The sequence below is a fragment of the Gobio gobio genome (assembly GCF_949357685.1).
Source record: "Gobio gobio genome assembly, chromosome: 10".
Lineage (NCBI taxonomy): Eukaryota > Metazoa > Chordata > Actinopteri > Cypriniformes > Gobionidae > Gobio > Gobio gobio.
The window spans coordinates 32,753,297-32,780,443 of record NC_137116.1 but is presented as its reverse complement, the minus strand read 5'-3'; positions in this window follow the sequence as shown (position 1 = coordinate 32,780,443).

Below are 27,147 nucleotides of genomic sequence, written 5' to 3'. Positions count from 1 at the left end.
ATGTCCTGTTGCTGAGGAAGATTGGAGGAAATGACTCGAACGGACAGTGCCAGAGACGTTACTAACTATGTTAGCACCAGTCGCTTATCTAGTTTATGTGTTTGTTTATTCATTTCCCGATATTCACTGCATGCAGGTCATACGTCAATGTTACCATCAGACATGCTTTATGTTTAAGAGGGCCAGTGATGGGCTGTAAATAACTAAAAGCAGTGATACTACTAACTAAAGTCCCATTTTTCAGTAGCGTTCAGTAACTTTTTTTGAACAAGTACTGATATAACGACTAAAAGATACATCACTATTTCTTGTCATATTTCTTGCAGCGAGTAATCAAACCTGCTCTCCTAAACTGTGCTCTCTTTCGTATGTAGAATTGGGAAATCCGATTCATTTTAATGAATCCGTTCACTAGCTCGTAAATCAAACAATTCAAATAAACTTTTCACAGACTTATTTAATTCATCCCTGTGTAGAAAACAATATGTGGAATACTTTGTCTTTTATATCAAAATATTATGTTAAACATTCACTAACATGTTTCTGACTTTGTTATAGAAGTATTTCTAGCTTCATTTGTTGTGGTCACCCTAATTGAGATACTTAGAGATCCTAAATGAGAGTTGTACGCTTTAATAAATGCTACTGGAATTGCAGAAAGAAATGCACACACACACACACACACACACACACACACACACACACACACACACACACATTCTCATGCGCTCACATAACCCACATACACGCACACACAAACACATACACACAAACACATGCATAGACACATTATTATAAATATAAAATTAACAGGCTAACATTTTAAAAGTGATGAGCTGAAAATGTGTTGGAAAATAGCAATAAATACATTTTCTGAGATATTTCTGTCCTTACTAGTTTAAAATATCAGCAGTTTGTAACTTGCACAGTTTTGAAGTGGATTCACTAACACAAGTGCTTCGAAACAAATGTTAGATTTTTAGAATTTAGAAGTCATTTTCTACTAGTCTTTCACTTTGTGATGTGATTTTAAGTATAGTTTAGATCATTTGACGGCTTTGTTTTTCACTTTATTTTTATGTTTAAACAGGCAAAATGATTATGCAACTGAATGTAATTTTCATAATAATGTCTTATTATGTTTTGGGGGTTTTCCAAGGGCGAAAGAAAATTAAAACATTAATTCTATTTTTACAGTTCTGGCCTATATATGTCCCTATAGCTAAAGCTCTTCACCCAGCAGACATGAAGACTTCATTCAATCAGAGCTGCTCTGTCTCTCTCACAGGCCAGGTTGATAAATAAGAGGGAAATATTGTGTCTGCCAGGGCATGTTGTTAACTCTCCCCCCACAGTCATTAACTCATTTCAAGTGCAATCATAGAGTGGGAGGTAAATTAACAAACCATTAAAAATGTTATAAATGCACAATTAGCATGCCAACATTTACAGGACACATTCATGGAGCTGCAATAATTTTTGATTGGGCGGTTCCAATTCATCCCTCCTGTCTGACTGCCTGTCTCACTCTCTTTTTCAGCCTCTCTCTCTCTCTCTCTGACCATTGGTCTCTCCAGACATTTTGGTCTGGTGCCTGTTTGGCGAAGAAATTGAAGGAATGAGGCCTGATTTAATAGGTCATTGGTGGTGAACATTCACCTCTTACATCATGGAGAAAAAAGAAAAAAAGAGGCTGAAAATTAGTGGAAAGAAAAAAAATATGAGAGACACGGAGGGCTTTTCCCCTTCTATCTTCCCTCTCTCATTCGCTAGATTATGAGTTGTGTTGGTTGGATGTAATAGTGTAATAGTAAGGATGATGATGATACAGCAGAGGGCAGCCCGCATGAGGCACCGCAGAACCTGGAGAATCTCTTTCTCAGCTTCCTGGGTCGATTGTAATAGGGTCATTAGCTAGTCTGGATCATATTTTAACATTTAGCCCCAGGTTATTGCATGTAACTTGCTTGATGGTCTCTGATATGAGATTACTGCTAAATCGATGAGCTAATGAAACCATAATGGTGTATTTCAATCAAATATCAAATGAATGTTTTTTATAAAATATCGCTTCATTTTGACAGGTTAGTAACAATGTCCTGTTAAAAAGAAATAGGCCCCTTAGGTTGTAAAAGGAAATCTTTAACAATTCTTAAATCATAGAAGAGAGCCTGATAAAAATGTCAGCGTGCGTTTCACAGAGAGTAATCTAGGCCTAACATTACTGTTTTTGACAGCTGATTAAAATTCATTAAAAATATAATTAGGCAATTAAAATATTGCTTACACCTCCGTTCTACAAATAAGAAGTTAATATTGAGTAACTTACATTTTAGACACGATATTGTCAGGTACTTTGTCTGGTTTTGTTCCGCCATCAAAAATAAGTTCCAAACGAAGCCAAGAATCAAACGCTGAGTCTCCGAGCAACATGCATGATTCAAACGAATCGTTTAAGAGAATGACTCACTCACAAACCGTCACAAACACTCGACTGGCTTGTATCGTTCCTGAATGAATCAGTATGTATCGTTCCGCTCATAGATATACATAATAAAGGCTAGATGTCACGTCCGCACTGCTGGCCAATGGAGGTCGACGTCACCACCTGGCGGACATCTTGTCACAGGCAGCTCGCTCACTCGTAACATTGTTTTCATGGTGCTTGCACTTTTTAAATAACCATAACTTGCTCAATTTTCTACCGATTTTCAAACTGTTTGGTTTGCTATAAACGTCAGAGATGTAGTTACGACACTGCATACTTATGAAAAAATATTCATAATTTGTTCAAGCATCCATAATTATAGCCACGTTAATAACGTTTGTAAGAAACCAAACCAAGATTTCAGTGAGATAAGAGTATTTGTGTTCATGCAGATCACTCGCCTTACATCAGGTACCACAGAGCCCGCCAGAAAACTTGCCTGTGACAAGATGGCCGCTGGTGATGACGTTAGAGACTCCGCCGTAAGACATCTAGCCTTTATTATGTATATCCGCTTGTATCGTTCCTGAAAGAATCTATAAATTAAATAATTTAATTCCTCACTCATATATGCAGTCATTTGTTTAGTTTCTGATCGAATCAGATTTTGAACGAATAGTTTGAGTGAATTGTTCAATGACTCCCATGTTATAAACGAATCTGTAAAATAAATTATTAATTCATTCACTCACTCTAAAAGAGACTTGTTACCACCTATTGGCGTAACGATGTAACATCTAATTAGCAAATGTATGAAAATTTATCCGGATAATATTTTATTTAATACTATAATATTTTTTGTTAATATGATATAATTTTATTTAATTTGATAATTTTTTGTAAAGCAGCTCCTTGTTTTTAAAGTGAATATCCCTGATTCAGAATTTTGTATTACTCAATATGTTTATTCATTTTATTAATTAAGTTAAGATTAATTTAATTTTGCTGTGAACTTTCCAACAGAGTGATAACAAGTGCAAGAGCAGAGAAATGTGCAAAATGAGCTTTACTGCAGCATAACCAATGAACACGTTTTTTTATAATGTATGTTTCAAATCTTCTTTCACACAGTTTTTTTTTTATTGTTCAAGTAATTGAAAAACATACGCAACATTTCCTTCACACATATAATGAAAGCAATGGCATCAGAGTTTAAGGTTTGGCCCGTGTTTTCTGAGTCTCCCCTATTCCAGAGTACAGGGACATGTGAGTAGATCCAGCCGGGCCTCCTCCTCCAGCTCTGCTAAGGGCAGGCAGATGTAAGGGATCAGGGGCAGACGTGGAGCCTCGCAGGGGGAAGGTGAGAGGTACACAGCCTCTCTGCTCCCAGTGATCAATCATTCTCTACTTGTCCTCCTCCCTGGCCCGCAGCTGTTCCTCCAACATCTCCTGTGGAAACACACTCTTCACTTTGCTTAAAATTATTACACAGACCATAAACCCAGAGAGAGAAAGCTCTGTTAACACTAGTGCACAGGGTAGTCACTGTAACCTTTAAGATGAGCCAGTGGTGCTTTGGACGAGAGCCATACCAGCCGGCGCTGGCTCGCCTCTTTCTTTTCATACCTGTGGAACTGATGTTTTTGCTGTGGAATTTATTTGCCACTCGCAGCCCAATCTCAGGAGCAGCATTGATCCCCTTGATGACGGCTTGAACTGCGGCCTTCATTCCAAGGGCAAGCTATCTGGAAAGCTTGTCAAATTACGAAAGTGTGCAGACCTGTTTTGACAACATCATAAAACAAGCAGCCAGAAATTGTTGACCATCATGATGATGACTAGAATGATTATGTGAAGAGGTTGGATTTCAGATTGCCTTTTTTTTCTTTCGCACTGTGAAGCGAAAAACTATTTTGTACTGAATGAGGAACTGTTTTTTTTCCCCCTAGTACTGTTCCTGATTTGAAAATGTTAGACAGCCTGAATATCTGCTATTCCTACACTTATTATTGATTTCTGATACAATATGTCAAGTCTATGATATAAGGAGTGTTTATCTGACTAGAAAGAATCAAGTAATCACCACCATTAATGTGAACAAATTTATAAAGTAGTTGTGTTTCTGAAAGAAAATATTCTGGGCTCAGTACAATTTAAGCTCAATCGACAGCATTTGCAAGCATAATGTTGACACAATTTCACTTAAAAAAACAAAAACAAATCTGGGTTAAAGCGTTTACTATGGAAGTGAATGGGGCCAATTTGTAAACCAATTTGCAGTATAGCCACAAGACATAAGCAATATGCATGTAAGCATGATTTTAGTGGGGGAAAGAAATCACTTGCTAACCTTTTCTGTGTGTCCAATTTTATAACTTCATAGCCATGACAACACAAATACCAGAAACCCTCAAATGACGATGAAAATGATGATTTAAACAGCTTTATAACTCAAATAAAACAGAAAAGTTAAAGAGATTTTATGAAATGATAAGTCTAACCTTTCTGCTTTCAAAAGTCCAAAAATAGCCCCATTCACTCCCTTTCTTGCCGTAACCATGCTTTTTGCTTGTTTTTTAAACAAATAAAGAGAGACAAAATCAAGTGCTAATAAGCATAACTTGTTCAACCACAAAAGCAAAGTATTCATAACGCATGCAAACAATACATTTGTAAATTCTTTAATTTAAGCGTATGCTTACTCTCATCACATCTGTGCATTAGATATTAACTCTATACCAAGACCAGGTATGTGACTGGCATACCAACCTGGCCACTCCTAACCATTTCTGCTTTAAACAGATCTAGGAACAGTAATCCATCTATTTCTACTCATCTGCTATGAATTAAACATAGACGCAGGTCAGCACACAGTGTGTCTAAATCACTGCAGCCCGGCTGCCCTTAGCTCAACTTCTCTATTGACATAATGTCAGATATGACACTATTACTCAGCGAGTGGCGATGGTCATTTGATAAATAGTACCATAAATTGTTGACAAAACAATTTGTGATGTATTACGTTCATGATGGGTTGTACTGCTTATCAAATCAAAGTAATCTGGTGCTGGACGCCATTAATCAGCCTAATGTGCATAATCCTGTTGCTGATGGGTGACGACTTGCAGATTGTGGATGGTTTTCTACACAATTCTCTCTTTTAGATTTAACCAACACATTTCAAAATTAAGTTTCCTTATCAATCAGTCACGTTCAACGTTATGTCGACAGACTGATGTTGTAGGATCTCACTTGGGAGCCCAATCACCTTCAAGTGGGGACAAAAAAAGCCAATGGACACTGGCAAGTGAGATTTACTCCCCTGGACATACAGGTTTTTGAGCTTGCCAGCAACTCACTCATTCACCTTTTTGCTTTGGAGCCGAGCGGTTGTATGTCAGTGTTCTGCCAATCTGCCTTCATTGACAAGAGGAGACTTTCTGTGTTGGAGAGACAGCATTCAGCGTTGTTTTCGAAGTAAGTACAAACGATCACACCCCTGGGTGCTTCAACAGTTAAAAGAGCAGTTTCCCTAAAAGAGCAAGCGGGCGGCGTGCATCTTTTTAAAGACGCCTCTCCTTCCATGCATAACTGGATACAGCCGTTTCCTGTCTCATTATGAGAACATGACCATGTTGACACTCTGGTTGCGACTCGCCTTTCTCGTTAATGCTAGAGTCCCCTTTGCTGTTACCCAATCCTTTGCTTGTGGGTAAAGCACCGCCGTGAGTTTGGTTAACACTTTAGGAGACCTGAGAGTTACAGTGGGAGTGCTTCCGCCGGGTCAATCCCAACGGATCTCCTACTCCTCTAGCATGTTGTGTGCTGTCAAGCAGCCGGACAGCGTGGATTCCTATCACGGCGAGCCAACGGGTCATTCAGTGCTCTGGATGAGGATCAGATGTCAATAGCTGCATCGGAGAGAGGGCTATTGTCCTCTGGAGAGAAAGATGACGCTGAGCCTCCCTCTTCGGTGGTGTTTGCTCATGCTGAATCAGATTCAGAGTTGACAGCAATGCTTGCCCGGGTCACCACGTGCAGCAGAATCGAGTGGAACACTCCACCATTTCCTGAGTGATCATGGCTGGATGATTGGTTTCTGGAGCACAATGCAAAGACCGCCTCACCCCACCCGGGACCTTTCTTCCTGGAAGTGCATGAAGAACTTAGGCAGTATAGAAGCAAAATCTGCTTCAAAAGTTCTTCCTCTTTCACTATGCTCGACAGTGGGCGGTCTGGGGGTTTGTGGGGCTTCCCCAGGTGGAGTGTGGAATTGCGGTGCATGTATACCCGAAAGTGCTGCCACCTGGAGGAATTGTCTGCAGCTGCCATCCAACGCTTGTGAGATGACAGAAGCTCTGGCTGCTAAGGTTTACAGTGCCGCTGGAGAGGCCATCATGCAAGTCCACCAGGCCAAAGCACTCATAGTGCACAAGGGTAATTCTGAGCCAGGGTTGATGCAGGAACTGCGCACAATGACTAACCTCCGGCCTGTCAAGGTGCAGGCCCTCGGCCAGTTGATGTCCACCTTGGTGGTCCAGGAGAGCCATCTCTGGCTAAACCTTGCAGAAATGCAAGATGTCGACAGTGTGTGCTTTCTCGATGCTACCATCTTGCAAGGTGGCCTCTTCGGCGACACCATCAAGGACTTTGCCTTACAGTTCTTGGAAATTCAGAAGCAAAATGTGGCAATCAAGCACATCCTGCCCTGGTGTGACACCTCGGCCACCAAGCCGCAGTGGGCTGCCCTCCAGTCTGCTCATCTCCAAGGGCGTCCACTTGCAGCCTCTACACCAAAAATAAGTGCTCTGATGCAGCCAGCTCGTCCCTCAGGCCAATGCTAAACCCTCTAATTGGTCAGTGAAGCATCCCTGAGAAAAGGGGCGAACAGAGATAGAGGGGACCACTCTTTTCAAAGGAAAGGAGGGCAGGTGGATAATCTTTTGTCTTGGGTCTGTTCCTCCTCTGGCCAAGCAGTGCCCAAATTCTCAAAGAAAGAGCGGCTTCCTCACTCTCCGGGTTATATGGGGTCAGGGCCTGAAATGAACTTTTTTGACCACCAGCCACAGTTACTTTTTACCAGCCACTTTTTTTTTTTTGCCTCACAGGGCTCGACATTAAGCCTGTTCATGAGCTTGTCTGGATTTTTGTGTGCTTGTGTGTGTGTGTGTGTGTGTTGTAAATATAATTTATTCTGAAGAAATATTCTCAACAGTGTTCAGTCAGCTTTGACATATTTAAATCTGCATATCTTTGATATTTTTACCTTTTATAAAGGGCATTTTGTCCATTATCTTATTAAATATAGGCTATGCTTCAGCTTTCCGTTTATATTCTTAAATTTGATCTATAAATTAAATTAGAATAATAAGACACTATAGGGCTGTTACCAATCAAATGCAATTTTATTGCATTAAAAAATTTGCATTAAAAGGATTGTTTTAAATATATTTTTTTAATATACAAATAATAAATGTTGGAAAGAATGTTTAAACATGAAACTTAACCACCAGTAGGTGGCAGCAGGTCTTAATGAGTGAGATTTGTTCAAACAGCTGATTCATTCAAGAATGAGGCAGTCGTTTATGAATAGGTCATTGAATATTTGATTCAAATGATTCATTCAAAACGCTGAATCATTCAGTAACACACTGTTGCTGTGAGATGCGTTATGGTTCTGCTGTGATCTTTGTTTGGAACTATTTTCGCTGCTGAAATTTAACAAAAGCACTCAATATTGCATCTAAAAGGTAAGTGACTTAATGTTAATTAATTGTCATATGAAATCAGTGTAATTTTCAGTCGTGATGGTAGGAACAGCACTCTTGGTTGTAATGTTGCTTAACTGTATCATATGTTATAAATATAAAAAACTCCACAGTTTGTAATTTTAACCGTGTACGTTAACTGAGTTTCTCAGTGTGAGAGCTAGGCACTCATTTGTTTTTCGATTTCTCCTCAAGAGGCTGCGCGAGCATCAACAGCGCAACATTGTTACCGTCAGTTAATTATACATTACATTAGGCTATATATTATTATCCACTATCAATCGCCACTTACACTCAATTAATGCAGAATCATTCTTGCATTTTGGTGATTCCCTAGTTGTTTTTTGTTATTGACGTTTTAATCTGGCAAGACTGCTAGTAAAATTCTCTTTCACTTGCCCCTTCAAAAAATCCACTAGTCCCACAAACATTGTTCTTTAACTTACAAGAATACATATTTAAGTGCTGTCAAGTTATTAATGAAATCAATATAAGTAATAATAGCTCTTATAATATAAATAAAAAAAATATATATATATTTTTATTCATTGATTTCACGTGTCACAGACAGTCATATACTGACTGCTGCTAATCTGAGTCCACAGATATAGACCTACCACATGTAAACACATCACACGCGGCTGTGTTGATGGCTGATTTAGTCACCTAGACAGGTCCTGGCAGCTGTTAGTTGAAGCGTTGAGGAACCATTAAACAGAACTAAATTAATATTATTATTACTGGTAAAGTTACAGGATACCGGACATTTTCTCCCCGGTTCCCAACTCCCAACATGCACACGCACACCCATCTGTGCAACTGTCATTGTACTGTAGCCTGCGTCATCATTGCATTATCTCATCCCATCTCACCAACAGTTTAATACTCGCACATCCAAACGTAGTCAGAGAAGGGCCTCATCTTCTTTCCGATCGCATGAACGTTCCGGAACAGCAGTCGCATCCTCTCAAACTGCCTAAATAAATGTGGCAGGTAGATTGACAGTGTTACCCACCAATTGCAAAATTCACCCGCATTTGGCGCGTGGTCGGGTGTTAATTTCAGGCGTTCAATTAAGGGGTGTGTGTTGGCAGTGAGCGACGCACTGCTTCCTCACTCCCAAAACCACTCCCTGGCAGGATCCAAGAAGCCAGGTAAGAGATACCACACTCTCTGCCTCTACTTCGGAACACTATGCCTCCCGGGTTGGGCGCCAGCGCTCCACCTTGCTGCCCCTCCGCTGGTACGTCTGTAGTCTTGCTGGTGTCACTTGCACAGTGTCTGGGGGGCCTGGGCTAGTGGTTCCTAGCCTGTCTCGTTGGCTCATTTGGATGATCAGGGTTTTACGGCCTGTACTTCATCGTACCCAAAAAAGGTTGTGGGTTATGGCCGATCTTTGATCTGCATGTCTTGAATTGGGCCCTTCACAAACTTCTGTTCAAGATGCTAATGCAGAAATGCGTTGACATGGTGACTGTGGCACACATCAGGTGACCTTCATACCAATCTTTCGCCACACTTTTAGCCCATGGTCAGACCTTGCCTTTCTATGGGCCAGAGTGCCCTTAGAACAAGTATCCAGGCATGTTGTTGTTACAACAGATGACTCCAGAAAGGACTTGGACACTCTATGCAACAGGCATGTTTCGCCCGTTGTTGCAGGGCATGAATGTGGGCAGACAACACAGCGACTGTGGTCTACATCAAACATCAGGGTGGTCTACGTTCACATCACATGTCGCAACTTGCCCTCCACCTCCTCCACTGGAGTCAGCAGTGGCTCAGGTTGCTCCATGCCATTTACATTCTGGGCTAACTCAATCATGCAGCCAACGTGCCCTCATGACAGCTCACACTCCTGGGAAAATGGAGACTCCACCCTCAGGTGGTCCAGCTAATATGAAGATGTTTTGGAGACGTGCAGGTAGACCTGTTCTCCACTCCAGAGTGCTTCCATTTCCAGCTGTTTTATTTCATGAGCGGGGAGACCCTCGGCACGGATGCACTGGCACACAGCTGGCCCCGAGGCCTATGAAAATATGCATTTCCTCAAGTGAGCCAGCTCGTACAGACACTGTGTACAGTCAGGGAGGACGATGAGCAGGTCTTGAGGTTGCGACTTACTGGATCACCTGGACCTGGTTCTCAGACTTGATGCTCCCCTTGAATGCACCTCCTTGGCAGATTCCCATGAGGAAAGACCTTCTTTCTTAGGGATGGGGCACCCTGTAACACCTGTGTCCAGATCTCTGGAATCTCCATGTGTGGCTTCTGGATAGGAGATGGCAGACTTAGGTGGCCTACCACCAGCAGTGGTAGATCACTCAAGCCAGAGCCCCTTCTACAAGACAAGCTTATGCCTTAAAGTGGAATCTGATCATTGATTGGTGTTCTTCCTGCCAGGAAGACCCCCATAAATGCCTGATCAGCTCTGTGCTTTCTATACTGCAAGAGAGGTTGGAGCGAAGGCTGTATCCCTCTACCTTGAAATTATATGTTGCTGTAATTGTGGCACATCACGATGCAGTAGACGTTAGGTCTTTGGAAAATCACAAAAGTCTTTTTGGAAAGCACAAACTGATTATCAGGTTCCTGAGAGGCACTAGGAGACTAAATCCTCCTTGGCCACATCTCATCCCCTCTTGAGTCCCCTATATGGTACTTACAGCCCTACAGAGAGCACCTTTGACCTGCTGCAGTCAGTCGAAGATCCTGTTTAAGATCCTGTCTCTCAAGACAGCGCTCCTGACTGTGCTCACATCTATAAAGAGGGTTGGAGACCTGCAAGCAATTTTTGGTCTGTAAAACGTGCCTTGAATTTGGAACGACTGACTCTCACAAAATCCTGAGACCTCGGACCGGATATGTTCGCACCACTCCTTTCTGAGACAAGGTGGTGAACTTGCAAGCACTGCCCCTGGAGAAGGCAGACCCAGTCCTCGCGTTTCTGTGTCACGTTTTTGTTCTGTACATCTAAAGCTCCCCGTGGACCACACTCAGAGCTGTAGAAACTCAGAGCAGTTCTTTGTCTGCTTTGGAGGTGAGCAGAAGGGAAAGGCTGTCTCTAAACAGGTATTCACTGGATAGTGAATACCATTGTCTTGGCGTACCAGTCCCAAGGCGAGCCATGCCCCCTTGGGGTGAGGGCTCACTACACTCGGAGTGTTGCCTTCTCCTAGGCGTTGGTGCACAGCTCCTTTCTGGCAGACATCTGCAGAACTGCAGGCTTGGTAAAACCTAACACTATCACGATATTATATAATCTCCAAGTTGAGCTGGTTTCTTCCTGTGTGTTGAGCACAAACAGGTAATCTGCTGGAAGGCTCTGTGTCAGTTTGGAGGCCCACAACGCCAGGCCCACTACTCAAGATGCATGCCCAGTCAGTCAGCCCCTGTACTGGGCTAGGGAATGGAGGCATTACATCCCACCTGCCACAATCCTGTACCATTGCTGAATGGCCGGGACCCCCATCTCGACTCCTCAGCACACACCTGAATGAGTGAGTTGCTGGCAAGCTCAAATACCCAAATATCCGGGGGAACGGCTTGCCATGCAAATCTCACTTGCCAATGTCCATTGGCATGTTTTGTTATCACTTGAAGGTGAGATCCTACAACGTCAGCCTGTCGACGTAACGTCTCTGTTCCCTCTTTCAGGTAACAAGGGTTACAACAGTAACCGAGAAATTCTTTGTTGGCATGTATTGTTACATGAAAAACTGCTCGGGTTATGTATATAACCCTTGTTCCCTGAGAAGGGGAACGAGCACTGCATCGGAACGACGCTTTGGGGATGCTCCCTTAGCATCAGCGAATCTGAAACCAGAATGCCAACAAGGCCAATCCGATTGGCGTGCGTGATGACGTAATCATGACGGCATACCCGGAAGTATAAAAGGGGAGCTGGAACGTAATGGCGCCAGTAATTGCATGCGCTCCAGGCGCGCCGAGGTGTGGCGTCGGGATGCAGTGCTCGTTCCCCTTCTCAGGGAACAAGGGTTATATACATAACCCGAGCAGTTCCCTTTCGAGGGAACTTGCACTGCATCGGAACGACGCTTTGGGGAACGAATCCCAACTAGGCCACACTGAAGGGTAGCACCTGCCCTAGTGTGAAGCCGGAGACCAGGCACAACTAGGACTGGAGCACCCTAGCATCAGGCGTTGTAAGGAGATCCAGGCTATAAAACCTGATAAATGTGTGTGGGGTAGCCCACCCAGCCGCCTCGCAGATATCCTGCAAGGGGACCCCAGAAAGAAGGGCCACCGAAGAGGCCATGCCTCTGGTGGAATGAGCCCTCACGGCCACAGGTGAAGGCAAACTGCGCACCTGGTAGGCCATGGTAATCGCCTGGACAATCCAATTACTGATTGTCTGAGTAGACGCAGGCAATCCCTTCTTAGGTGAGCCAAAACACACCAACAGTTGTTACGATCTTCTCCACTGTGCAGACTTTGCCAGATAAACTCTAAGAGCCCTAACCGGGCAGAGTAGGTGAAGCCTCCCCTCTTCCGCCGTCACGTGAGGCGGAGGATGGAATGCCTGCAGGACCAATGACCTGACCACCCTTGAAGGCACCTTAGGCACGTAGCCCGGCCTAGGGTGTAAGATGGCTTTTACTCCTCCCGGGGCAAACTCCAGGCAGGTTGGCGTTACCGCCAAGGCCTGGAGATCTCCCACTCTCCTGAGAGAGGTAATGGCAAGGAGAAAAGCCACCTTAAGGGTCAGGTCCTTTGGTCCAGCCGACTCCAATGGTTCGATGGGGGCCTCAGCCAATCCTTCGAGAACCACTGCCAGGTCCCAGGTTGGAACTCTGGACCGAGCCGCAGGCCTCATCCTCCGAGCCCCACGGAGGAATTATACAACCAGTTGGTGCCTACCCAGAGGCCCATTACCCATAGGAGTGTGGAAAGCCGAAATGGCAGCCACGTACACCTTGAGTGTGGACGGGGTAAGCCCTGCAGAGAAGCGATCTTGGAGGAACTCCAGCACTGAAGCCACCGGGCAGTTAACTGGGTCCACCTCACGCTCCCTGCACCAAGTGGAAAATACATTCCACTTGAGGCTGTACAGTCTCCTCGTAGACGGAGCCCTGGAACTGAGTAAGGTCTATATCACTTCCGCCGATAGGCCAGCCTCTAGGTACCTGGTCCCCTCAGGGGCCAGACCCACAGGTTCCAAATCTCCGGGCGGGGGTAAAATATCGTACCCGCCGCCTGAGATAGGAGATCCCTCCTCAGAGGAATCTCCCACGGCTGACCTGTTAGCAGAGCTATGATATCCGAGAACCAAACTCGAGTCGGCCAACGGGGTGCTACCAGAAGTAGACTGACCCCCTGTCGCCTGACCCTCTCCAGGACTCCCGGAAGCAGAGCAATCGGGGAAAATGCGCACAGACACAGCCTCGGCTACGTCTGAACCATGGCATCCAACCCCAGCGAGGCTGGATGCGTGAGGAAAAGCCACAATGGGCAGTGGGACGTCTCTCGAGACGCAATAATCCACTTCCACTGGGCCGAACCTCTTGCATATGGCCTCCACCACCTCTGGGTGGAGTCGCCACTCCCCGGGCCTCAGCCCCTGCCTCGGCAGGATGTCTGCTCCCTGATTTTGGACCCCCGGGACATACATTGCCCTGATGGACAACAGTTTCCCTTGGGACCACAGGAGGATGTGATGCGCCAGTCTGCAAAGAGGGCGCAATCTCAAACCCCCCTGCCGTGCCCCAACCAGTGAGGGAGGCGTCTGTTGAAACGGATTTCCGGCAACAGGACGCTCCCAACACTGGCCCTTGGGACAGAAACCAAGGTTTCTTCCATATGACTAGGGAACGAAGGCCACTGCGCGTTACCCTGATCATACAGAATGGATTTCCCCTCAAGGAAAGCCACCTGGTTTACTTCCATATCAGGACATGGTGGCCGCGGAGGTCCGGGAAAAAGCTCCTCAGAGCTTTGTAGACCGCCAGCATTTCCAGGCAGTAGATGTGCCAGGAGAAATGCCTGGTCTCCCACAGACCTCTCGCAAAGCGGCCGCCATGACCACGTCCCAGCCAGTGAGGGAGGCGTCTGTTGAAACGGATTCCCGGCAACAGAACGCTCCCAGCACTGGCCCTTGGGACAGAAACCAAGGTTTCTTCCATATGACTAGGGAATGAAGGCCACTGCGCGTTACCCTGATCATACAGAATGGATTTCCCCTCAAGGAAAGCCACCTGGTTTACTTCCCATAACCACGTCCCAGCCAGTGAGGGAGGCGCCTGTTGAAACGGATTACCGGCAACAGAACGCTCCCAACACTGGCCCCTGGGACAGAAACCAAGGTTTCTTCCATATGACTAGGGAACGAAGGCATCTGCGCATTACCCTGATCATACAGAATGGTTTTCCCCCCGAGGAAAACCCCTTGATTCCCAGCTACCACTGTAAGGGTCTCATATGCAGCAGGCCAAGAGATATTCTGTTGGACGCAGCCGCAATGAGCCCCAGCAGACCTTAAACTGCTTCACAGTGATGCTGTGGCCTAGCTTCATTTTAGAGACCACCGCCCGTATGGGCTCGATACGTTCGGGAGACAATTGTGCCCACAACGTAGAGAATCCCATACGACTCCCAGGAACACAGTTCTCTGAGAAGGCGTCAACACGCTACTGCGTGTAGAGTCTCAAAGGGCTAGGCCGCCTGGAAGAACCCGATATTGGTACGTTTTGCCCCAAAAAGCGAACCTCAGGAACTTCCTGTGACACAGAAGGATGGATACAGGGAAGTATGCGTCCTCTTCAGACCCATCGTGACAGACCAGTCCTCAGACTGGATCTGAATCACAATGGAGGAATTGCTAAGCATCTTGAATCTGAATCTCCTCAGAGAACGATTCAAGTACCTCAGGTCTAAAGTTGGATGCAACTCGCCATCCCTCTTAGGAACTATGAAGTACTGGCTGTAGAACCCGGACTCCCTGTCTGGCGGAGGAGCACATTCTGTGGCCTCCTTACCAACAGGGAGTGAACTTCCTGTTCCATTACCCGAACCTGCCCAGGGACCACTGCCGTCCAGACCACCCCACTGAACTTCAGGGGAAGGTAACCGGACTGCAGTCTGTATGCCCCTTTCTACAGTCGCAGGCCCCAAGCTGATATATTTGGAGGCATAACCATGCGCCGAGATAATATGCTAAGGGAACCAGCCTCTCGAGGCCGGTCTCGGGTGTCAACCGAGCCTCCTCCCCGACCCCCTGAAGCGGCTAACCGGCAGGGCGAAATCGAGGAAGATTTTCGGTGTGCGTACGCGTTTGCTGGACCACCGCAAGTCTTGCTAGAGGCGGCTGGTGCAGCACGCGTGCACGGGGAAACGATGTGGCCCGAAGCGTACTAGACGGCGGGAACACAGCATCGATTCCCGAAAACTCCACAGGGGAGACGACCTCGATCGCTCCTACCTGGGAGAGGGGGCTGGCCAGCAGGGGCCTCATCAAAGGGAGCAGCTCAACAGGGCCACAACACTAGAGCGGACACTGCGATTAGCAATTGCCTGAAACTGATGTGTCCCGCAGGCCACAAGGCGGCGAGAACGACATCAACTTCAGGAGGGCTCCATCTTAGATGAATATCCAGGTCACAAGTTAAACACGCTTGGGTGACAGAATTAAAGTATCCAACTTTTCAAAGTCGGATAACATGACACTCAATTCCTCGGAATTAAATGCCATCATAATCACCAAACCCGTGCAACCTGATCTGAATAATAGGGTGAATAAAAAATATATCTAACTCCTCAAAGTCAGATAATATTTTAATTTAATTCCTCAGAATTAAATGTAGCCGTAATTAATCAGACAACACTGTTTTATTTGTATTATACGGACTCATAGACGCCGCGTTGCCTAGGCAACGTGGTTCAAGCCGTCATAATACAATTGGTTTTCATCCCTCGAGAAAAAAGCCAAACAGTGTCACACAATACGGTGAAACATGGTCTGAATGACAGGCTGAATATCTAACTCCTCAGAGTCAGATCATATCTCATTTAAATCCTCAGACTTAAATGCAGCCATATCAGACAATACTGATTTAACGTACTATACGGACTCGCCGTTAAGCCAACCAGTATCTCATGCACACCGATCGCGTGTGTTCACTTTAATTGCAGACCCATAACCTGCGCGCTGCCTTTTTTTCAGCAATCGCGAGATGGAATCTTGCATATTTAAGAAGTGCTTATAACTTCGACTGCCTCGATGCTGAGCACGTCTAATTCCTCAGAATCAGACCGCTCACACATCGGGTCCTCCGCCCCGGGGGAAGAAGCCGCAGCGCGGAAGGAGAACATCTGAACTGTCAGATAAAGACTGGGAAGATGCCTCAGCAGTCCCAGTCCCGCTGACAGTCCATCCGTGAGCCCCATGACCAGCCTCGCCGCACCGCCTCGGCGGATGCGGGACCGATCCACGGGGCTCACAAGGCTGGCCAGCCTCATCGAGCACGGCCAGCCGAGAGCGGAGCACCCTGAGCGTCAGCTTCTTGTAATGCTCACAAGCGGCTCCCTCGAGAGCCGCTCGAGCATGCTGAACGCCCAGGCAGTGCACACACAGCAGGTGTGTATCCGAGCCCGACATGTAGCGAGGGCAAGGATGCACACACTGCTTAAACTCTCTAGTGTTCTCACACTCCATCATTCACACACTTTTTTACTGACGTACAACAATAAATAGACAGACAGTTTTGTTACACAGAGCGCTATGCTGAAGAGCGATAACTGACGCCATTACGTTCCAGCTCCCCTTTTATACTTCCGGGTATGCCGTCACGATTACGTCATCTCGCACGCCAATCGGATTGGCCTAGTTGGCATTCTGGTTTCAGATTCGCTGATGCTAAGGGAGCATCCCCAAAGCGTCGTTCCGATGCAGTGCGAGTTCCCTCGAAAGGGAACCATGGCACAAACATCCATGGCACAAAAGGTTCTTTGTAGAAGAAAAAGTTTCTTTAGACTATAAAAATTTTCCTCAGACCAACACTCTTAGAAATAAAGTTTCCAAAAGGAGAGTTTCACAGCAAAGCTATAGAAGAATTTTGGGGTCCACAAAGAACCTTTCAGTGATCGTTTCTGATTTTTTTCTTTTCTTTGAGTGAAGAACATTTTTAATAATCTAAAGGTTCTTCATGCACCCACAGATGCCAATTAATAACCTTGATTGAGCGAAGAATGAAATGGTTATTTTATGAACCTTTCACTCATAGGTTCTTTAAGAAACCAAAAATGCTTTTTCTTTGGCATTACTACGAAAAATCTAGTTTGGAACATTTATTTATACAAGAGTTGGGCTGAGGAACCATTTTATATTCTATATATTACATTTTTGGTTCTTCCTGACATTTTAAGGGGTGTGTCTTGAATGCTAAGGTTTTGTTTATTCTGCTGAACAGAATTGTGCTATATTTTATTCTCCCAATCTTAAATTTGTAAAATGTAGATGTAGTATCTCTTTGACAACCCTTCCCCTAACAAATCTGAGTGTTTTCAAAACTGTAACATTTTAAAGCATATATTTGCATAAAACATATTTATTTATCATAAACGCCCATATGAGCAAAGAGTTGAGAGACTAATTGTAACTGTTGCATTCTAAAAGTTTTCAACTTTCAATCTAAATTATTCTGTATAGAAAAAGTTCTAAATATATATCCAGACCGGCTGTCATGTCATGCTGGTTCCATTACATTCTCTCTTCTCACCAGACTACACACTCTGTAGTGCCGCTGTGTGGTGTGTTTCCACGCTAAGTGAGCAGCCGATATCTCAGCTATCTCTGCTAGTGAACTTGCTCATCTCTCCTGTCAGATAGAGATGACAGAGTGTTATTTTCAAAAGCTCACCACAGACAGGAGGACTTGTTTAATGTGCGACAACATCCTGTGATCACTCAGCTCTCTATATTATGAGCAGAGCTTTGTATGTCCGTTTTTGCAAAGGCTCAAAGACTTGAAGCGTCTGAAGGAAGGAGCGACATATACAGACACAATGTGTGGAAGTCCACGAGAGCAACAAAAAAGCTTCTTATCAACTCTTGATAAGAGTTGAAAGGGTTTGCCTTTGTCTCTGCTGTCCGCATCATTTGTAATTGAGAGGCTGATGAAAGTTGAAATGATTAAAACTGAACCATTCACACACCATTAAGACACCATGACTGTCAACCCTAAAGGTTTACAACATATTTCTGTATTTACAGTCTGTCCTTACATTCCATCTCCAGGTGTTTTTTTTTTTACTTTAAAAGATGTCCTATTGCTCAATCAATAAACCTGGACAAAATGTAAAAAATATATTTTTTTAAAGTAACTTATTTTTGTACAGCTTATGTAACCTTTCTGTAATTCTTTTATTTATTGGTAAGTCCAAATATATGTCTAATATTTCAGCAGCACTTTATTAAAACTTTCATTAATAAAAGTAATGACATTAATGACAATTAAATTTTAAATTTTAAATTAAAACATTATTATATCATATAATGCTTCACAGATCATTAATGGACATTCAAAAATATATTTCATATTTTAGTTACATATTTTCATGCATATGTATGTTTGAATGTATGCATATAACGACTCTTTCTTGAAAGCTACTAAAAAATGTCACTGGTGTCTCTCACATAGGACTGAAGAAGATAATAAAAGATTAATCACAAAATGTGCAGGTAAATATTAGCCTTTCAAACACGACACACACAGTGTCTGAACAAACTGCACCATAAAAAGTGCTAAAACATCATATTCAAACATTATCCGTACAAAAAAGTCCCATGTATGACATCACCTGTTTCATTCTTTGCCATTGTTTTAATGTAGTCTGTGGTGAAAAAGTGATCAGAAGGCTTTTTGCCCTTTGCTAATTAGAATCCAGAAAGAAAAGCCTGGAGATTTATGAAAGGGTTAGAACCTACACCCGTAAGTCTTTCCTGTGCACCGGTTTAAAGTCAAGCAACCTTGAGACGGAGCGAAACAGATTGCTCACAAAAAAAAGAAAACATGTTCGTGCAGCACATTTCGAACAAAGATTAATTAAAAAGCCAATTGCAATACATATTTTTTACAGAGAGAAATTGGAGCATTTTTAAGAGTGATGCATAATTTCCACCATCTTTATCATTAAGGAAATTTCCACTCCAGCCAAAAAAAAAATCTTTTTTTAGCTTGACTAATAACATCAGGCCTTTTTTCCCTGCTGTTTTGTGAATGAGATAAAAACTGTGGATTTTAAAGGTCTGCTGCTTTCTGGTGAATGCATCTGTAAAACATAGTAATTAAGTCAAACTGTCAATCATTGAAGTGGGTGGCAGATGAGGGGGTGTTAAAATGTCACTTTTAAAAAGAAATATCTAGAGGTCTGATATAGTTAAATTTTAAAGTTTATTTATGTATTTTTATTTATGGTTTTATATGATTCATTGATGCAAGACCAATGTACGATACCTTTTCTATAATTTTATTTACATTAAACTTAAAATAAGCCTGTGGGTTGGTAATAAAAGCAAAGCTAACTTGGACTTCCCATGGACTGATTCAAATGGGCTGATAACAGATCAATAAGGTAATGGCAGCTGAGTCTAATATCCCGGCTCGTTCTGCCAATACATGTACTATAAATCTGAGGGTGATTTTTAGTGCTATTTTTACGAAAAGCGAAGGAACTGGGACTACGACGGCGCATTTCAACTTGAATGTTAACTTTGTGAGCAGAGCGGAGCGATACATAATGCAGTGCTGTTGCCTGTTCATCTCTCATGAATGTGCCGTTTCAGCACTGCTGAAGTCATTAACAGTCCCTCTGGTTTAATGAGTAAACCCAGTCTAATCTAACATTCACCACCCCATTTTCTCATTTAATACTCAAATCCTTTTTAAAAATGGATAGCTGTAACTTTGCTTTTTTTTTTCTCAGACAAATGAGGAATAGCAATAAATGTGTTTTCTTGGAAACAGAAGGTGAAGTTTGTTCTCCGTTAATGAAACCACATAGACTATAATATACAGTACATGCTGAACAACAACAATAGTCATAATAAAATTAATAATGTAAACAATTACCACTACTTCTAATAATACTGATAACATATATAGAAACAGTGATCTATATCTATTTCTGCTAACATGATTTAATATAATTTTATGTTTAATAATAATTTTCCCATGTCACAAATTACACATAACTATTAATATTTACTTAATCGCCGTCAAATGCTTAAAATTATTTGATCAAATTCGGGAAACGTGCACGTAAAATCACGTTAATGTTTAGGGTAACTTACCCTCATGCCAAAGTGATTTGTAATAAATGTCTGTCTGTGAGCCCTGTGTTTATGTGTGTTTTCCACTGTAGCAGAACCACATCCACATCGTCTAGCATCCGCGGCAGACAGACACCGGGAAAGATCCAATACATGGGAGATGACCCGTTAATGTGGTTTGTCCTGTATGCTTTAGCCGCAATTCATTTTAATTGTGCGTATGAAGTTTAAAAGTATTAGTGTCAGGTAAAGATTCATTGCTGCGGTTTGATTTAAGGCCGGCCTAATCGGAAGCAACCATGTGTTCTGGCAGATGTTTACATAAGCCTCACTTGCTCCCTGACAGGAGTTAAAAAGTACAGTTGTGGTAATCAAATTGTGGTGTGCCAAGTCAGATGCACGAGGCAGATTGAATTAAGCAGGCTTGCAGATTTATGTATGAGGAGACGCCAGCCAGGGATACAACATTCATCTGAGTCGGAGCAGGGGGGTCTCTGAAACCCCCCAGTTCTGCTGTTCTCCTTTGTGTCTTGTCGCTGTACCGGACTGACACACGATATCGATGTTGATGCGAAGCAAACTTGCGCTTGCTCGTTTACAGAGACGAAAACGGGTTAGAAAGCGCCTCCAAATGAATGAGAGCAGTTTTTCGCTCACGACTCAGATTGTTACACACTTATTCGCTCACAACAGACAGAGACAGAGTAAAGAGTCTCGAACAGCAAGAACAATTGAAGTCAGATTATGTCTGGTTCAATGGTGACAATGAAGCAGCGGAGGAGGGCGTGATTGGAGAGAGAGAGCGAACGAGAAGGAAAAATCATTAGTTCTCCTTCTTTCATGTTGATTGCAGGCACGTAATATGATTGATGCAAAAAGAACATCTAACAGGACCGTTCGATTGTTTAAAAATATCGCCGCTCAGATATGGCTTCCAATGGACTGTGCTGAAGAATACGAACATCTGGCCTCTGCTCAAAGATATGCTTCTCTTTGTTGTGAAAATGAATACGATCCAACTCAAAACGATCTGACATAAATAGGCTTAGTGACCGTGAATGATTTTCTCCTTCCCTCGTTTTTCGTCAATTGTGTCAGTGCAACATATTCTTCAATGGAACGGGTCAGCATTAAATTAAACCTCAACCAGTTTCCAATAGTAATTAACTTGAGTATATCGCAGGGCTATTATTCACATCTAAGTAACCTTTTAATAGCAGTACTCTTTAAACCCCACTGCAGGTAATGACTTTAAAGAGGCCTTATTAAAAGAGAAATGGTAATGAGCTTTAATAAAGCAGAGCAACTCTGAAATGAAGAAGCATTTTGTATAGAGGAGGACACAGGGACTAGTGTCTGAGCTTCATTAATGAGAATGATGATCCCAGCAGTCCCTCTTCAGTGTGTACATGAAGTTAACATTAACCATGATGGAGGACAGATCTATCCAAGTGGAGAGAGAAATGGATTCTTCTAATCAGAAAAGAGGAACCTGAGTAAATTCAATAAAAGGAGAGTCCTGATAACACAATTCGTGTGATCTGCGAAGCAGCAGAGACTTATGGGACATTTCTTGCAGAGTAATTACGGTGCAACCCGGAAAACGGTGACATTATATCAAAATGGATGTGAATCCAACTGAATGTCACAGCTGAATATTTGTCGAATGTTATTGTTCGTTATTGCTCTATTTTTGCTCTTTAATTTGGCAAAAGTTAATTAGGCTTCAGATGTATGATGTATATTTATAATTGTGAGCCTTGAAGCAAAGCACAATTATGGGAATAAATTGTCGTTTTAATTTATTCACATTCTCCGCTTCTTGCAGTTTTGGCAAAGCGTGAAAAGTTTAGAGCGCTGCAGAAAGTAAAAAAAATAAATAAATAAAAAACAGAACGAACGAGGAAATAAAACCGGTAATTCTCTGATTTAACATTCGCCAATTCAGAAGACAAGCAATTAAAGAAAAACACAGAGAAAACTGAGAGAGAAAACAAGGGAGGCAGAAGAACATAATGAAATCAATCTTCTCCAAACAGCTGGAGTTGAATTCCAGCTGACATGAGCACCTGGAATTGCTGCCGGGTACCAACCATAGGCCTGGAGAAAGCTGCTACACACACACATATACACACGCTCAGACACACACCCACAACCGTGTTCGCTCTTGGTGGCACTTTGACTGGCACCCCCCGCTGCCTCGTCCTCCCGCCGCGAAACGTCGCAGAACGCGGCGGTGACGTTCCTCCGACTAATTAAAGGGATGATTTGTGCAACGCTGACTTTTTATTTAATTAATCACCTGCACAAAGCCATAAAAAGTCATCATTTAAAAAGATTCCTGTTAGTTTGCCATGTGCCTAATAGATTATGGTACATTAAAGAAGTGACATGATGATGTATTTTAAAATATGGCCACCTTGCCAGGCTGGCAAACTTCCCAACTTTTTTTTTATTTCTTTTTTTGGAGAGGGTTCCCATTGATACAAATGAAGTGTCAACACTAGCAAAAGCTTGCAAACTGCTCCTTTTACCTATTAGGACAACTCGCTTTGTATAAGTGCAGGATTTTTTTGCTGCTGCTCTGTTCTGTGAGACTCACATGTGAATATGAATTAATGATTATACAAGAAAGTGAACAAAAGCTCTCTGTCTTGTCCTTCTCCTGCGACATGTATTAATTAGTTCAGAAGAAAACAAGTTCATTTGCGAGATGAAGAATTTGAGTTATGCATGTGTTGAGAGCGTGTTTACGCACACATGAGTAGGCTATGTGACTTTGTGTCTCTCTCTCGAGTGTTGTATGTGAAATTGTAAATTCATTTACTTTCAGTTATTAAAAATAGTGGTCTATTTTAGATCTTTTTTTAATGTGTGTGTGTGTATATATACAGGTTTACAGTATATTACATTGTGGGGACCAAATATTCCTAACGGTTGTGGTTTTTTTTTGTAAAATCTGAAATCACCTATATTGTGGGGAGCAGCCAGCGGTCCCCACAAGGGAAATAAATTAATAAACATACTAAGTAATGTTATTTTGAAAATGTGAACCTGCAGAAAATTTTGAGTGATGGGTATGGGATAGGGTTAGGGGATATAATATACAATTTGTACAGTAGAAAAACCTATGGAGAGTCCCCACAAAGAAAGCGAAATCGTGTGTGTGTGTCCTGGTAAACCCTACATTATGGGGACAAAATGTCCCCACAAAGATGGCAATATCCAATATCCTTGTCCTTATGGGCATTTTTTGGTCCCCATGAGGAAAACAGCGTATAAATCATGCACAATTCAGTGATGGGTAGGGTTAGGGTAGGAGGATAGAATAGATACACTCTAAAAAAAAAAGGTTCTATATGGCACCAAAAATGGTTCTTCGTCGTAATCATAGAGGAACCAATTTTGGTGCTATATAGCACCATATCTTAACATTTTCTTTATATGGTAGCAGTGCTATATAGCACCTTAGTTAGTGGTGCTATATAGCACCGTAGTCAAAGAACCGGTGAAGAACCTCTGAAGAACCGCTGAAGAACTACTGAAGCACCAAAATTGGTGCTATATAGCGCTTAAAAAGGTTCCCCTATATGATTACGAGCCAAGAACCATTTTTGGTGCCATATAGAACCTCTTTTTTAGAGTGTATAGTTTGTACAGTAAAAAAATAGGGGTAGGGTATATATATATTCTATATATATATAGAATATATAGTTTGTAAAATCATTATGTCTATAGAAAGTCCCCATAAAACATGAAAACACAATGTTCTATCTGCATTCTGAGCCGTTTTGAGATATTGAGCTTCAAAGTTTTTGCATTCCATTCAACTATAAAACCTTTTTTTTTCTAAATAAAAAGTCCTAAAATGTACATCACTTACAAAAGAAAATCACATGTAAATATGTTGTCACCGAATAAGAATATGTGAATAACTGTCAGATAGAACCTTATAATTCCAAGGTGATGAAATGTGTAGTGATATGGGTATTACAACGTAAACATGGTCTATGAGGACACTTCCATATACATAGGGGTTATGTATAGGGGTAGGATAAGGGTTAGGGTATATAATGTAATGTTTGTAAAGTATTAAAAAACAATTTTGTCTGTGGAGAGTCCTCAAAAAACACGAGTGTGTATGTAATCATGTGAGTTCAGTGAGGTTTGTAATTAATTTTGAGTTTGTAATTAATATATCTTTAATAGTGATTTAAATGAAATGCCTAAAATTGTCCATATGCATCCTGGTATGTGCTAGAAATTAATTAACAGCTATAATACAATTACATTTAAAAAGGGAGTATTTATCTATTGTTGTCGTAGTTGTTGTTAAATAGCATTTAGCCTAAAATCCTTTAAAGTTTGGCTAAAGTTTCATCATTCCCAACCTGATCTCTTAAGTTCCTATCTCAGATTTCCATGTTCAACGTCACACAACCTGTCTCTAATTATCTTAAAAACAGTAATTAACCATAAATATTTGTTCAGCTCCCTTCACGAGAGCAGTGTGTGAAACAGAGGACTAATGTAATTTGGTTTCCAGCCTATCAAGATTAATTTAGCATAGGACATGATGAATGCAGCTGTGGCTGCGTCTGCGATGCATCAGTGTCAGGAGGGCCACTTCGCCCAGATTTTTCACACCAGTCCGGCGTTTGGAGAGACAGAGTGCGGTATTAGTCATTGTTTTTGGGGAAGAGGCCTGCGCGCACTGATTTACTGCCAGACGACGTTCAGCGGAGGAGGCGCCATTAGCCTTGACAATCCTTTAAAGCTATAAAAAATTCAGACTGTGTGAATTTGATTAGCATCTCTCTTGCTTGGTGGGAAGCCGAGCTGAGCTTGTTTTATCTGGGTGGTATTGAAATTGACACACTTTTTTTCCCCCGCGCCGTGCCAGTAATACTCCAGCGGTGGCATTTACCTGATTTGAAGAAGATTGAAGAATAGGACAGGAGTGGAGCAAGCGAAATACCCCCTTCACTGAAATCGACTCCAAAAGATGCAGATGCAGCGCACCTGCTGAACGGAACGACGCGAGCGCCGAAAACAATCACGAAATAAGCTATTTGTTTGTGAATTTAAGAACACATTAAGTCTGTCTAGCTCGAAGCAGTAGCAAGGGGTATATTACCTGCTCTGAAAATGATGAAGAGAAATCGTTTTACAAAGAAATGATAAAAAGCGCCTTGAGCGAGCTGCAGAACTAGGGTGCCCGCACACAGGGAAGATGAGCAGGCCTGATTAAAATTTCCATCTTTATCACCAGGCGATCACCCCCATGACGACTGCGCCTCAAGTGCACGGCGCTGACACTCCTGAGGATATCGATAACTTTTATATGATTGTTGTAAAAGGCCTTTCTCTAAGAAAATGTCACACTTTTTTCCCTCCCACTGTTCTCGCTCTCTGTTTTGTCTCCTTCTGAGGTGCTGTCTATAGAGACATATGAGAGAACAGAGGCAATCGCCTGTCAAGGCTGATACTCACTTCCTGTGGAAATATGATGTTGAAATACTCCCCGAGCAGATAAGTGTCTTTACACATGAGCAGCACATTTGATTGCCTTCTGCAGCGAGAACAGAAAGTGGATTACAACTCTCTCTTTCTTACTCTTGCTTGCATGCTCACACACACACACACAGACAGAGAGAGAAAGAGAGAATAGCTCTTTCCATCTGAGCATGAATGCATCTTGCCCGATTGTAATGTTCCTCCTTTGCACCCATTTACTTTTTCTCTCTAATGGAGACATGGAAGAAGGAATATGACCTGCCCTTCACAACTGGAAGAACTCAGTGCTCTGTGTAGCCAGTCTTAATAGTTAACCAAAAAATATATATATTCTGTCATTTTTTTAAATGTATTTATTAAACAAATAGTTCACCTAAAAAATAAAAATTATGGTGACAATAAACTAATATGGGATTAAAATCCTGCCAAAAGTATTGCGGTCACGGATCAAAAAAAGAATAAGCCTGACTGCATTACTTTTGGCGGGAATTTTATCCCATAAGCTTATATGACTTAATATTATTATTCTTGTGTAGAATTCTGAATTTCTGAATAATATTCTGGTTTCACTTTTCAATAGACTTCAATAGTTTTCAGTAAAAAGACAGAAAAAGTGGACTTGTGCACTGCATTCTGAATTTTCTGAATACTTTCACTAGTTTTGTTTGAGGGACAGACCAAATTTTGATTTGCTATTGAATGAAAATGTTGACATCCTTCAGCATGAGATAAGTGATGTGCAGTTCTAATGATTATTTTAAGTCTAATCTTTTCAATGATTCAGACAATCGGTTCTCAAAGTCAACTCACCAGAGGCATCGCTAGACTCTTTTATTGGGGCATGAGACCCAGTGAAATATTGCTATGCTGCGGTAAAATATTATTGATAAATCATCATCGTGATTAATTAGAAAATGTTCCAATCTGAGAATAATTTTCCCTGATAATATTGCCGCACTCATGTCATGCATGTTGACTATCCACTTAGAATCAGAGATGGCAGAAACACACATTAACCAATAATTTGACCTAAACGGGTTTGCAAAAAAGTTTGATTCATCCGGACAGTCCACTCACACACTGAATCGTTTGTAGTTTTTTTTTCACTCCGAAAGAGTATGAGACACTTCCAAAGACAGAAAACAAAA